At 36.2% G+C, this 10,889-nt stretch overlaps 1 pseudogene; it reads right to left on the bottom strand.

The window, feature by feature from the left end:
- Nucleotides 1-9,706: 9,706 nt before the first annotated feature.
- Nucleotides 9,707-10,678, bottom strand: LOC123235553 (annotated as a pseudogene).
- Nucleotides 10,679-10,889: the final 211 nt, after the last annotated feature.

Genomic DNA, 10,889 nt, shown 5'->3' with positions numbered 1-10,889 from the left:
TAACTAAAAATTTGACAGTAGTAAAGTGAAATTAATAGAATAATGCATGAGAAAATTAAGCATGGTAGTAATCATATAAGGAATTAATTAAAAAGGGAAAAAGAGTAAAGGTGAGGAAACTGCTCAAGAGAAATATGGTTTTCCAAGAAGATTGTAAGGTGACCCTGAACTGAGATGGTGACATTGGGACTATAAAGGAGGAAATGAACATGAGGAACATCAAACGGTAGAAATGAAAAAAACTTAGTAACCTGCTAGATAGGAGAATTGAAGAAGAACCAGAGACTATATCTAAACTTCAAATAAGGGAAATAGGGTGAATAATGGTGCCCTGGCATGAAAAGTAAAATTTAGAAGGCAATGTTACATTGTAGATATGCTAGTTTTTAGTAATCTAAGGAAAATGTATATAAAGATATTCTATAGGCAATTAGCAATGTGCTGGTTTGGAAAAATTATGGTTAAAAGGTATAGATAGGCATTATATATATAAAGGTTATAATTACTAAAGGAGTGAATGGAATTACCAGAGGAGAAGCAACAACAGAAGACCAAGACAATACTTTGAGACTACCCACCTCAGGAAGAGGAGTAGATAAGAACATGAGTAGTAAGTGAAGGAAACAGAGGAGGAGTAATTGAAGGCATAGGAAAGGAAACTGAAGAGTATAGCAGGGAGTATAGAAAAATCACAGTATGAAAACTTGGGTGGTAGGTAGAAATGATTTATTGAATTTGATTATTAAGAGGTCACAGATTATATTTTAGTGAGAAACTTCTATATCAGGTGTCGGCAACATATGGCTCTCAAGCCATATCTGGCTCTTTTGAGGGCCAGATATGGCTCTTTCTGTAGGAGCCATAAAGTCAATTTTTTTTCAGGCGCTGTTAAGGAGCGCACACTATTACAGGAGCATGCACTGTGAGCACTGTATGGCTCTCACGAAATTACATTTTAAAAAATGTGGCATTTATGGCTCTCATGGTCAAAAAGGTTGCCAACCCCTGTTCTATATAATGATAGGGGTTGAATCCAGATATTCAGTGAACTGAGAAAATGCCAAATAGGAAGTAGAAACAATGGATATATCTATGTATCTATATCTATATCTAGATAGATAGATAGATAGATAGATAGATAGATAGATAGATAGATAGATAGATATAGCTATAGACAGATAGATATAGAGAACTTTTCTTTTCAAGAGGTTTGACCTTGAAGAATAGCATTTGAATAGAAGAAAGGAGAATAGCTGGATGAAAGGCAAGAAATAAAGGCTTGATGGAAAGATGAGAAAATCTAAGGCAATTTGCAGAAAATGATGAAGAATCCAGTGGAGAAGAAATTACAAATGTATGAGAACTAGTGAATGACTGTTGGATCAAGGTCCTCAAGGAGGAAGAAAGGAATGCTATCAAAGGTTATCAAAGACAGAGGCAGAGGAAATAACCTCAGCAAACAGTAGGTATACTTTTTGTTTGACTTCAGGTAAGGAGAGTGTTGGTGATGATTTTGAAAACTTATGAGAATTGGAGAGAGAGAGAGTTGAAGGAATGAATAAGCTAGGAGCTATACATACTGTAAGATTGATTCAGATTGGTAATGATTGGTAATGGAGTCAGAGCAAAGGATCAAGTTGCTTATTCTAGGGAGGGGGAGGATGTGTGTGTGTATATACATACATACATACATACATACATACATATATATATATGTATGTGTACGTATATATATATTTCCAAAGTAATTCTGTCTATGACAAAGTCATAGGTGTAGCTATAGTTTTTATTTTTTAAACATCTATTAATATTCATTTTTAGTAAAGTTAACATGTTTACATAATTCATGCTCCTTCTTTCCCCTTCACCCCTCACACTCCCCCCACCCCTGGCCTATGCGCATTTCCCCCGGTTTTAACATGTGTCATTGATCAAGACCTATTTCCAAATTGTTGATAATTGCATTGGTGTGGTAGTTTCGAATCAAAATCCCCAATCATGTCTGCCTCAACCCATGTGTTGGAGCAGCTACTTTTCTTCTGTGTTTCCATTCCTGCAGTTCTTCCTCTGAATTTGGGTAGCATTCTATTCCATAAATCCCTCAGAATTGTGCTGGATCATTGCATTGCTGCCAGTACAGAAGTCCATTACATTCTATTTTACCACAGTGTATTGGTCTGTGTACAATGTTCTTCTGGCTCTGTTCCTTTCGCTCTGTATCAACTCCTTGAGGTCTTTCCAGTTTATATGGAATTCCTCCAGTTTATTATTCCTTTGAGCACAATAGTATTCCATCACCAGCATATACCACAATTTGTTTAGCCATTCCCCAATTAAAGGGCATACCCTCATTTTCCATTTTTTTGCCACCACAAAAAGCGTGGCTATAAATATTTTTGTACAAGTCTGTTTATCTATGATCTCTTTGGGGTACAAACCCAACAATGGTATGGCTGGATCAAAGGGCAGGAATTCTTTTATAGCCCTTTGAGCATAGTTGGATCAGTTCACAACTCTACCAGCAATGCATTAATGTCCCAATTTTGCCACATCCCCTCCAGCATTCATTACTCATCCCTTCTCTCATTTTAGCCAACCTGCTAGGTGTGAGGTGATACCTCAGAGTTGTTTTGATTTGCATTTCTCTAATTATTAGAGATTTAGAACATTTTCTCATGTGCTTATTGATACTTTTGATTTCTTTATCTGAAAACTGCCAATTCATGTCTCTTGCCCATTTATCAAATGGCTTGATTTTTTATACAATTGATTTAACTCCTTATATATTTGAGTAATTAGACCCCTGTCAGAGTTTTTCGTTATAAAGATTTTTCCCAATTTGTTGTTTCCCTTCTGATTTTGGCTGCATTGTTTTTGTTTGTACAAAAGCTTTTTAGTTTAATATAATCAAAACCATTTATTTTACATTTTGTAATTTTCTCTAACTCTTGCTTGGTTTTAAAATCTTTCCTCTCCCAGAGATCTGACAAGTATACTAATCTGTGTTCACTTAACTTATTTATAGTTTCCCTCTTTATATTCAAGTCATTCACCCATTCTGAATTTATCTTGGTGTAGGGTGTGAGATGTTGATCTAAACCTAATCTCTCCCATATTGTTTTTCACATTCAGAGTTATAATTATCAGTTGTGTATTCCCCAACCTTTTGGTATCCTCTCTTAGTTCTACCCCTTTTTCTTAAACTACTTCCTTTTAAACCAGTGGATTGCTTTAAGGCAGTAACCCTTGTCCTCTCCCTTGATTAACTTCCCTTTCTACCACCTCCCTTATTATTCCCCTCTTTTTATTTTTAAGGCCAAATGAATTACCTCCCCCTTCTTCTCCCTTCCCTTTTTTTACCTCCCCACTCCCCTGCTCCCCTTGGTTTATATCCCTTCTGACTTTCTCAGCAGGGTTAGATAGAGTTTTACATCCCAATGGATAATATAGCTACTCTTCCCTCTCAGAGTTAATTACACTGAGAGTAAGGTTTAAATATTACCTCTTAATGCTCTCTTTCTCTCCTTCTTATAATAGTATTCATCCCTTCCCCTTCCCATGCTCTCTTTGTGTGTGATAGATAATCCTATTTTTCTCATTCATTCAAGTTTCTCTTGGTGTCCTCTAGTATTCACCCCCCTCTTTACCACCCCCCATATCATCTTAGACCATTTAGTATTCCAACCTCTCCCTATGTATAATTCTTCTGATTACTATAATATTGAATACTATAATAGGGAATAAAGTTCACTACAGAGAATTATACATAACATTTCTCCACATAGGAATACAAATAATTAGATCTTATTGAAGCCCTTAAGGAGGCAAATTTTAAAAATACTAGTTTTCTTTCTTTCCCCTCTCTTTCTTATTTACCTTTTTATGTTTCTCTTGATTTTTGTGGTTGGGTATCGAACTTTCCATTTAGTCCTGGTCTTTTCTGTGCAAATACTTGGAAATCTTCTATCTTGTTGAATGCCCAAACTTTCCCCTGGAAGTATATAGTTAGTTTTGATGGGTAGGTGATCCGTGGTTGTAGACCCAGTTCTCTTGCCTTTCTGAATATCATATTCCAAGCTTTGCGGTCTTTTAGTGTGGAGGCTGCCAGATACTCTGTGATCCTGATTGGTGCTCCTTGATATTTGAATTGTCTCTTTCTGGCTTCTTGTAAGATTTTTTTTTTACTTAGAAGCTCTTGAATTTGGCTATTATATTCCTGGGGGTTGTCTTTTCTGGGTCTAATGTAGAGGGTGATCTATGGATCCTTTCAATGATTTTATTGCTCTCTTGTTGTAGAACTTCAGGGCAATTTTGCTGAATAATTTCGTTTAGTATGGAGTCCAAATTTCCTATTAATTTCTGCTTTTTCAGGAAGACCAATGATTCTCAGATTGTCTCTTCTAGCCCTGTTTTCTTGATCTGTCAATTTCTCATTGAGATATTTCATGTTTCCTTCTATTTTATCAGTCTTTTGACTTTGTTTTATTTGTTCTTACTGTCTTGAGAGCATTAGCTTCTAATTGCTCAATTCTAGCCTTTAGGGACTGGTTTTCGGTTATAATCTTTTGGTTTTCCTTTTCAATCTGGTCATTTATGGTCTTCAGTTGACTTGCCTCACTTTCCAATTGTGAAATGAAATTCTGTCTTTTAAACTGTTATTTTATTGCCAGATCTCTTCCATCTTTCTTATCATCTCAGATTTGAACTCTTCAATAGCTTGTGACCAGTTTTCATTATTTTGGGAAGGTTTGGATGTGATTACTTGTTTTTTCTCCTCTGCTGTTTGCTCTGCTGTCTGGATTTTCTCTGTGTAAAAGTTGTCCACTGTTACAGTCTTCTTCTTGATGATCTTTCTCTTTTGGGGTTCTTGTCTCTGGCTTGCCATTGTTAGCCCTGTGCCCTCTCAGGTTTATCCTCACACCCAGAGTCTGTTTACGCTCTCTAGGCTCCTGAAATCTCACATCTAGTTGTTCTCAGGGTCAAGCCTCCTGGTGGCCCCCTTGTTTGTTCCTCTGTCTGAGGCTCCTTTAACAGTTTCAGGGAGCTGTTTCCACAGTCGTGCACCCCTCTGCACTGGGTCCTCACTCAAGTTCCACTCCTGTGCTCAGGAACCGAGTCCGCTCCTGGGCTCTGGATCAGAGTCCACTCCTGCGCTCAGGATTCGTGGACTCAAGAGCCTGCACTCAGGGTCTGTGTTCAGAGTCTATACCTTCTTTAGCCTCTTGGGGTCTTAAGTCTTGCTGCTCTCAGGAACAGGCCCTGGTGACCCCAGTTAGCTGCCAAGGACTTAATGGGTGCCGCAAGCTTGCTCTAGCTCTTGTGCGCTGGCTTTGGCACTCTAGGTGGTGTGGTGTGGGGGAGGGGGTTGCTCAGCTCCAGTTTTAGTGAGAGATGTTTCACCCCCTTATTGCATGGAAATGCCCCAATTCCATGTACCTTTAATGCTGCGCCCTGTTGTGGAGTCCCTTTGTTCCTCTGGATTTGTTTTTATATCTTCTTGAGGAGTCCTATATGTTTCGGTTAGGAGAGGTTAAACAGCTGCTTTTTACTCAGCTGCCATCTTAACCAGGAAGTCCTGTAGCTATAGTTTTTAAAAGAAACAAAAATAAAAATTCCCTTTTGAGAATGTAGGATATCAGTTAATTCAATACTCATGTCCATATGTCTTCTATTAAACTATTTATTAGACAGAAATCAACTCGGCATGTAATACTTTATTTGGGGAAGGGGGTTTACATATAAGCTTGGATATCTTCTGTTTTGTTAAATGCCTATAATTTCCACTGAAAGTATATAGTCAGTATTGATGATATAGTCAGTTTAAGTGATCCTTGGTTGTAGACCCAGTTCTCTTGCCTTCCTGAATATAATATTCCAAGCCTTGCAGTCTTTTCATGTTGAGGCTGCCAGATCCTGAGTAATCCTGACTGGGGCTCCTTCTTATCTGAATTGTCTCATTCTGGTGGCTTGCAATATTTTTTCCTTGACTTGGAAGCTCTTGAATTTGGCTATTATATTCCTGGGGGTTGTCTTTTTAGAATTTAATGTAGGGGGTGATCTATGGACTCTTTCAATGTCTATTTTGTCCTTTTATTTGAGAATATCAGGGAATTTTTCTTGAATAATTCTTGTAATATGATGTCAAGGCTTTTCTTTTTTCTAGGCTTTCAGGTAGATCGATAATTCTCAAATCACCTCTTTTGGTTCTGTTTTCTAAGTCAGTTTCCTTTTCAATGAGATATTTCATGTTTCCTTCTATTTTGTCACTTTTGACTTTTCTTTATTAATTCTTGCTGTGTTGTAAGATCATTAGCTTCTACTTGCCCAATTCTAGTCTTTAAAGATTGATTTTCAGCTATAACCTTTTAATTTTCCTTCTTGGTTTGATATATCTTGCTTTCCATAGCTTCCAGCAGGTCAGTTCTAGTCTCCAATTTGCTTATTACTTCATTTTATTTTTGTGCCTCTTTTTCCATGTGGGCAATTTTGTCTTTTAAGCTATTTTCTTTTTAAAATTACTTTCATTTCCTTTTCCCACTTTTCTTCCCTTTTTTTTCTGTTTTTCTTACTTGGTTCTTGAACTCCTTTTTGAGTTCCTCGAGAGCTTGTGATCAATGTACATTTTTTGTAAAGTTTCAATATATTTGCTTGTTTGTCACACTCTGCTGTTGCTTCTGTAGTTTGATCTTTTTCTCGTAGAAATTATCCAGGGTCAAAAGCTTTTTTTGCCACTTATTTCTTTTGCTACTTGTGGATTACAATTACTGCGTGTTGGTGGACATTGTTTTCTTACAGGGCTTTGCTTTGGTAGTGTCTTCCAGGCAGTTCTTTGTATAGTGTGCTTTAAAGCATTTTGTCCTAAGGCTGTTTTTCCATTTCCTGCTGCCTCTGCTGTGGCCAGCCCCTCTTCTGCCCAATATCCATGCTCTGCTACCCAAGCTCCTTGTTCTTCAGCCTCTGGGTCAAAGACTTGCTGTCAAGGTCTTGCACTGCCCTTAGGGGTAAGTCTTAGCCAGCCCTGGGAACTGGTGAGGTAAGTGGTGTGGGAGAGAGATGATCAGCTCACACTTTGATAAGTATAGTTTTACCCCCTTATAGTGTGGAAATCCTCAAACACTGGCTACCTTTAAGGCTGCATCCCATAGGAGAGCACCTTTATTCATCTGTTTTTGATTTCTGTCCTTTTGAGATGCTTTGTAGTGATTATTAGGGAGAAGATTTAGAAAGCTCCTGCTACTCTATGGCCATCTTATCCTTGCCCCAACATGTAATACTTTAAAAAAGTAAATGTCATACAACAATTCTTCCAAAAATGAGGTGATCAATTAAAGCATAAATTCATTTTGTAGATCTTAAAGCTAAAATAATAATTTACTAATCTAACTACCAGTGGAGTAGAATATTATTATCCTAGCTTGATTAAACCTTACAGATTCTCCAAACAAAAGACAGAAGAATCTAAATTCTACCTTTCTGAGGAATACTACAGTAGTCTTTCTTGGGGATTACAAGTCTGTGACTTATTATATAATTCAAATTTTTAAGGCATATATTCCCATTCCCCCAAGGGACTAGGGCAGTCAGTGATGGGCAAACTTTTGAGCTTGATGTGTAAAAATTCACCAAAAAATTGAGCAAAACTCAGGTTGTGTGTCACTTCAAGAAAAAAGCCATAATTTTGTGATATTTATAGTTTAAAAAACAAAAAGGTATAATTTGTAATATATAACTATTTAATAAATGAAAATAGGTAAATTAATATAGGTAGAATTGTCATCTATAGTGTAGAGAGTGTCTACACTACACTACAGCAAATGTTTCATCCTCAGCATACAGCCCATACTTCTCTGTATGCAACCACATATGGTCACGTGTCATCAAAAATGGCTATGCATGTCAGTGCTGACATGAGTGTCATAGCTTCGCCATCACTGGACTAGGGGTTTGAAAGGGATGGCAATTAATGTGTAATCAACTAAATATATACCATGTAGGTTGTAAATGAGCAGAATAGAGAGATTTAAGGGATATAGTTTTTAAAAATTTGAGGAAAGAATACTTTTATCCAATGTGGATTAAATCAGAGACTCAAAAATCAAAATTATCATTCCTCTCAGTATAAAATTTACAAAATGCCTTGCTCAGACTAATCCTATGAGGTTGTTGTTATTATATTTATATTACATTTGGGGAAACTGAAGTTCATCAAGGTTAAGCAAAATTACCTGTTTCAGTATAAAATTTAAACCTAGACCTTCAGAATGGTAGAAATATTGAACTGAGATTTCAAGGAAAATAATAAAAATAAAATACAACAATAAGGGAGTACATTCCAGGAATGGAGTATAATCTGCAGAGATATAAAAGAATTAAAAGATAGACTATTACTTTGAGTAATAGCTAATATTCTACTGTGGCTGGGGAAAAAATAAGGCCTGTAGACAGGGACAAAATATTAAATTAGGTTGAAATAGAAGATAGAGTTAGGGTAAAGGCAGATTTTGAAGAATTTAACATGTTGACCAGAAACTTTGTTCTTTATTCTTTTTTTAATTATATTTTTCCAAATTGCACATAGATAGTTTTTAATAATCATTTTCTACATTTTGCAATACATTTTCTCTTCCTCCTGCCCTTCTCTTCTTCTTGAAATGACAAGCAGTGTGATAAAGATTATACATGTAATACATTATGTTGTGAAAGAATTCACTTATCCCTTATACAACAAAAAATTATGAAGGAAATAAAGTGAAAATTTTTATGTTTCAAACTTCATTCAGGCTCTATAGCAGGGGATAAAAGTTTTTTACCTAAATCCCTTGGAGTTGTTTGGATATTTTCATTGCTGATAATAGTTAGGTTGATCATCTTACATTATTACCATTGCTGTGTACAACATTATCCTGGTTCTACTCACTTTGATTTGTATCATTTCCTGTATGTTCAAGTGTTTTTGTCATTATCCTGATCATCATTTCTCTTTTGAAATAAAATATTAGCTTTATTTATGTATATGTAACTTCAATTGTATTAATGTATGTTATACAATTTAAAAATATATAATGAGTGACTATTTTTTTAACCAAAGTTAGTTTTTAACATGTTGGGAGCATGCTTATTAAATGAGAATATTGATGTACTCCAAGTCAATAATTATATACACATACATACATACATATTCATATGTACACATACTTATCAAAAACTGTATCATATAAGAGACTCAACACCCATATTAGACAAAATTTAAAATTACTAAAATCCTTTCAAAAAGAAATGATACAGGGCTAGATCTTTCTGTACTCATTCCATTTCTGTTAAGGGATATTTCTACAGTATGAATTTTAAGTGTAAACTTCAAAACAACTTTCATGGATATAATTTCAAAAGAATGACCACTATCAAAAAATGCAGATGACACAAAGACCCTGGGAGCCTGGGCAGAATGCAGAATAGGATATGCTTTCCCATTCGTTCTTTTAATGGAACCCAACTTGATATCCGGGATATATGCAGTATATATTTCTTTCTTATACTGAATATTCTGTATGTAAGTGACTCATTTAGGTAACACATCAACTAGGATGTAAACCTTGAAGTAATCATTCTAAGCAAGTATTTGGCAGGAAATAAATACAAAGTTACAATACTGTGGGAAGTTAGAACATCTTTTAGTGTTGTGTTTATAAGGGAAAGTGAAAAGTTTTCATTCAAATTTCTCATTTCCTTTGTCCACATCTTTCAAGCTAAGAACTTCCAAAAAAAAACTTCTTTTTGTTTCTGTCTGTATCAGCTCATCAATTTCTCTAAAACAGCTAGGGTCATTTGACATAGGATTGCTAACTGGTCACCAAAGTCTTCACTTTCTATCACCTTAATCAATGGTTTGAGTTATTCTTTTATCTTTTGCTCTCACAGGAAAAATGAATAGAAGTCTCATGTGGAATCTCTCAATCTTCATGTTTTCCTTCAACTTTTTTATTGCTTTCAAGGTCTACTGCTTTATTCTTGTTGAGTTTGACAGCATAGTGGATATCCTTCATCCCTCTTTCATTGAAGATGATAGTGTATGGTCTCTTAGTCTCAAGATTTTCACATTTATCTGCCCATACTTGCTGCAATTTCCCTAAACATCTGTTATACCTGTGCTTCATTTTTTATCTACTTATATTTTTCTTTATGTTAAAAATCTGCTTTAAAGATTTGTCTGGTCATTAGTCCTAAAAGCACTAGCATGAGATCTTCTTTTTTAATAATTTAGCTGTTAGGAGGCAGCTGGGTAGTTCAGTGGATTGAGAGCCAGGCCTAGAGACGGGAGGCCCTAGATTCAAGTGTGGCCTCAGACACTTCCCAGCTGTGCGACCCTGGGCAAGTCACTTGACCCCCATTGCCTAGCCCTTACCACTCTTCTGCCTTGGAGCCAATACAGTGTATTGACTCCACGATGGAAAGTAAGGGTTTTAAAAAAATAAAAATAATTTTGACATTAGAAACATTTACAAAAACCAAGTGTATCTACAAGACTTCAATTTTTTGTTTTGTTTTTTTCCCACTCCGCTGCTCCAACCCACTCTTTTTTTCTTATCACAGAGATCTCTAAGCACTTACCCATGCACTTCATGGGAACCATGGCCACATTGGTCATAAGGATCTAGTTGGTGGGCATGAAGATGGACATCACAGAACCTGTCTCCACTCAGCAGGCAGGACTGTTAAAGCTACTGACTTCAGCCTAGTGACTAAAACTCTCTCTGCATGGGCTGGAAGCAGAAGCTGCCACCACTGTTCCCGCAATAACTCCCAGCAGACAACCTTAATACTTCAACCTGTTTGTTGTTTCTCATGGCACAATAGTATTTCATTACAATCTTGTACCACAACTTGTTCAG

Source organism: Gracilinanus agilis, chromosome 2, assembly GCF_016433145.1.
Source record: "Gracilinanus agilis isolate LMUSP501 chromosome 2, AgileGrace, whole genome shotgun sequence".
Taxonomy (NCBI): Eukaryota; Metazoa; Chordata; class Mammalia; order Didelphimorphia; family Didelphidae; genus Gracilinanus; species Gracilinanus agilis.
The sequence above is the reverse complement of the archived record's forward strand: the minus strand, read 5'-3'. Positions and strand labels throughout refer to the sequence as shown.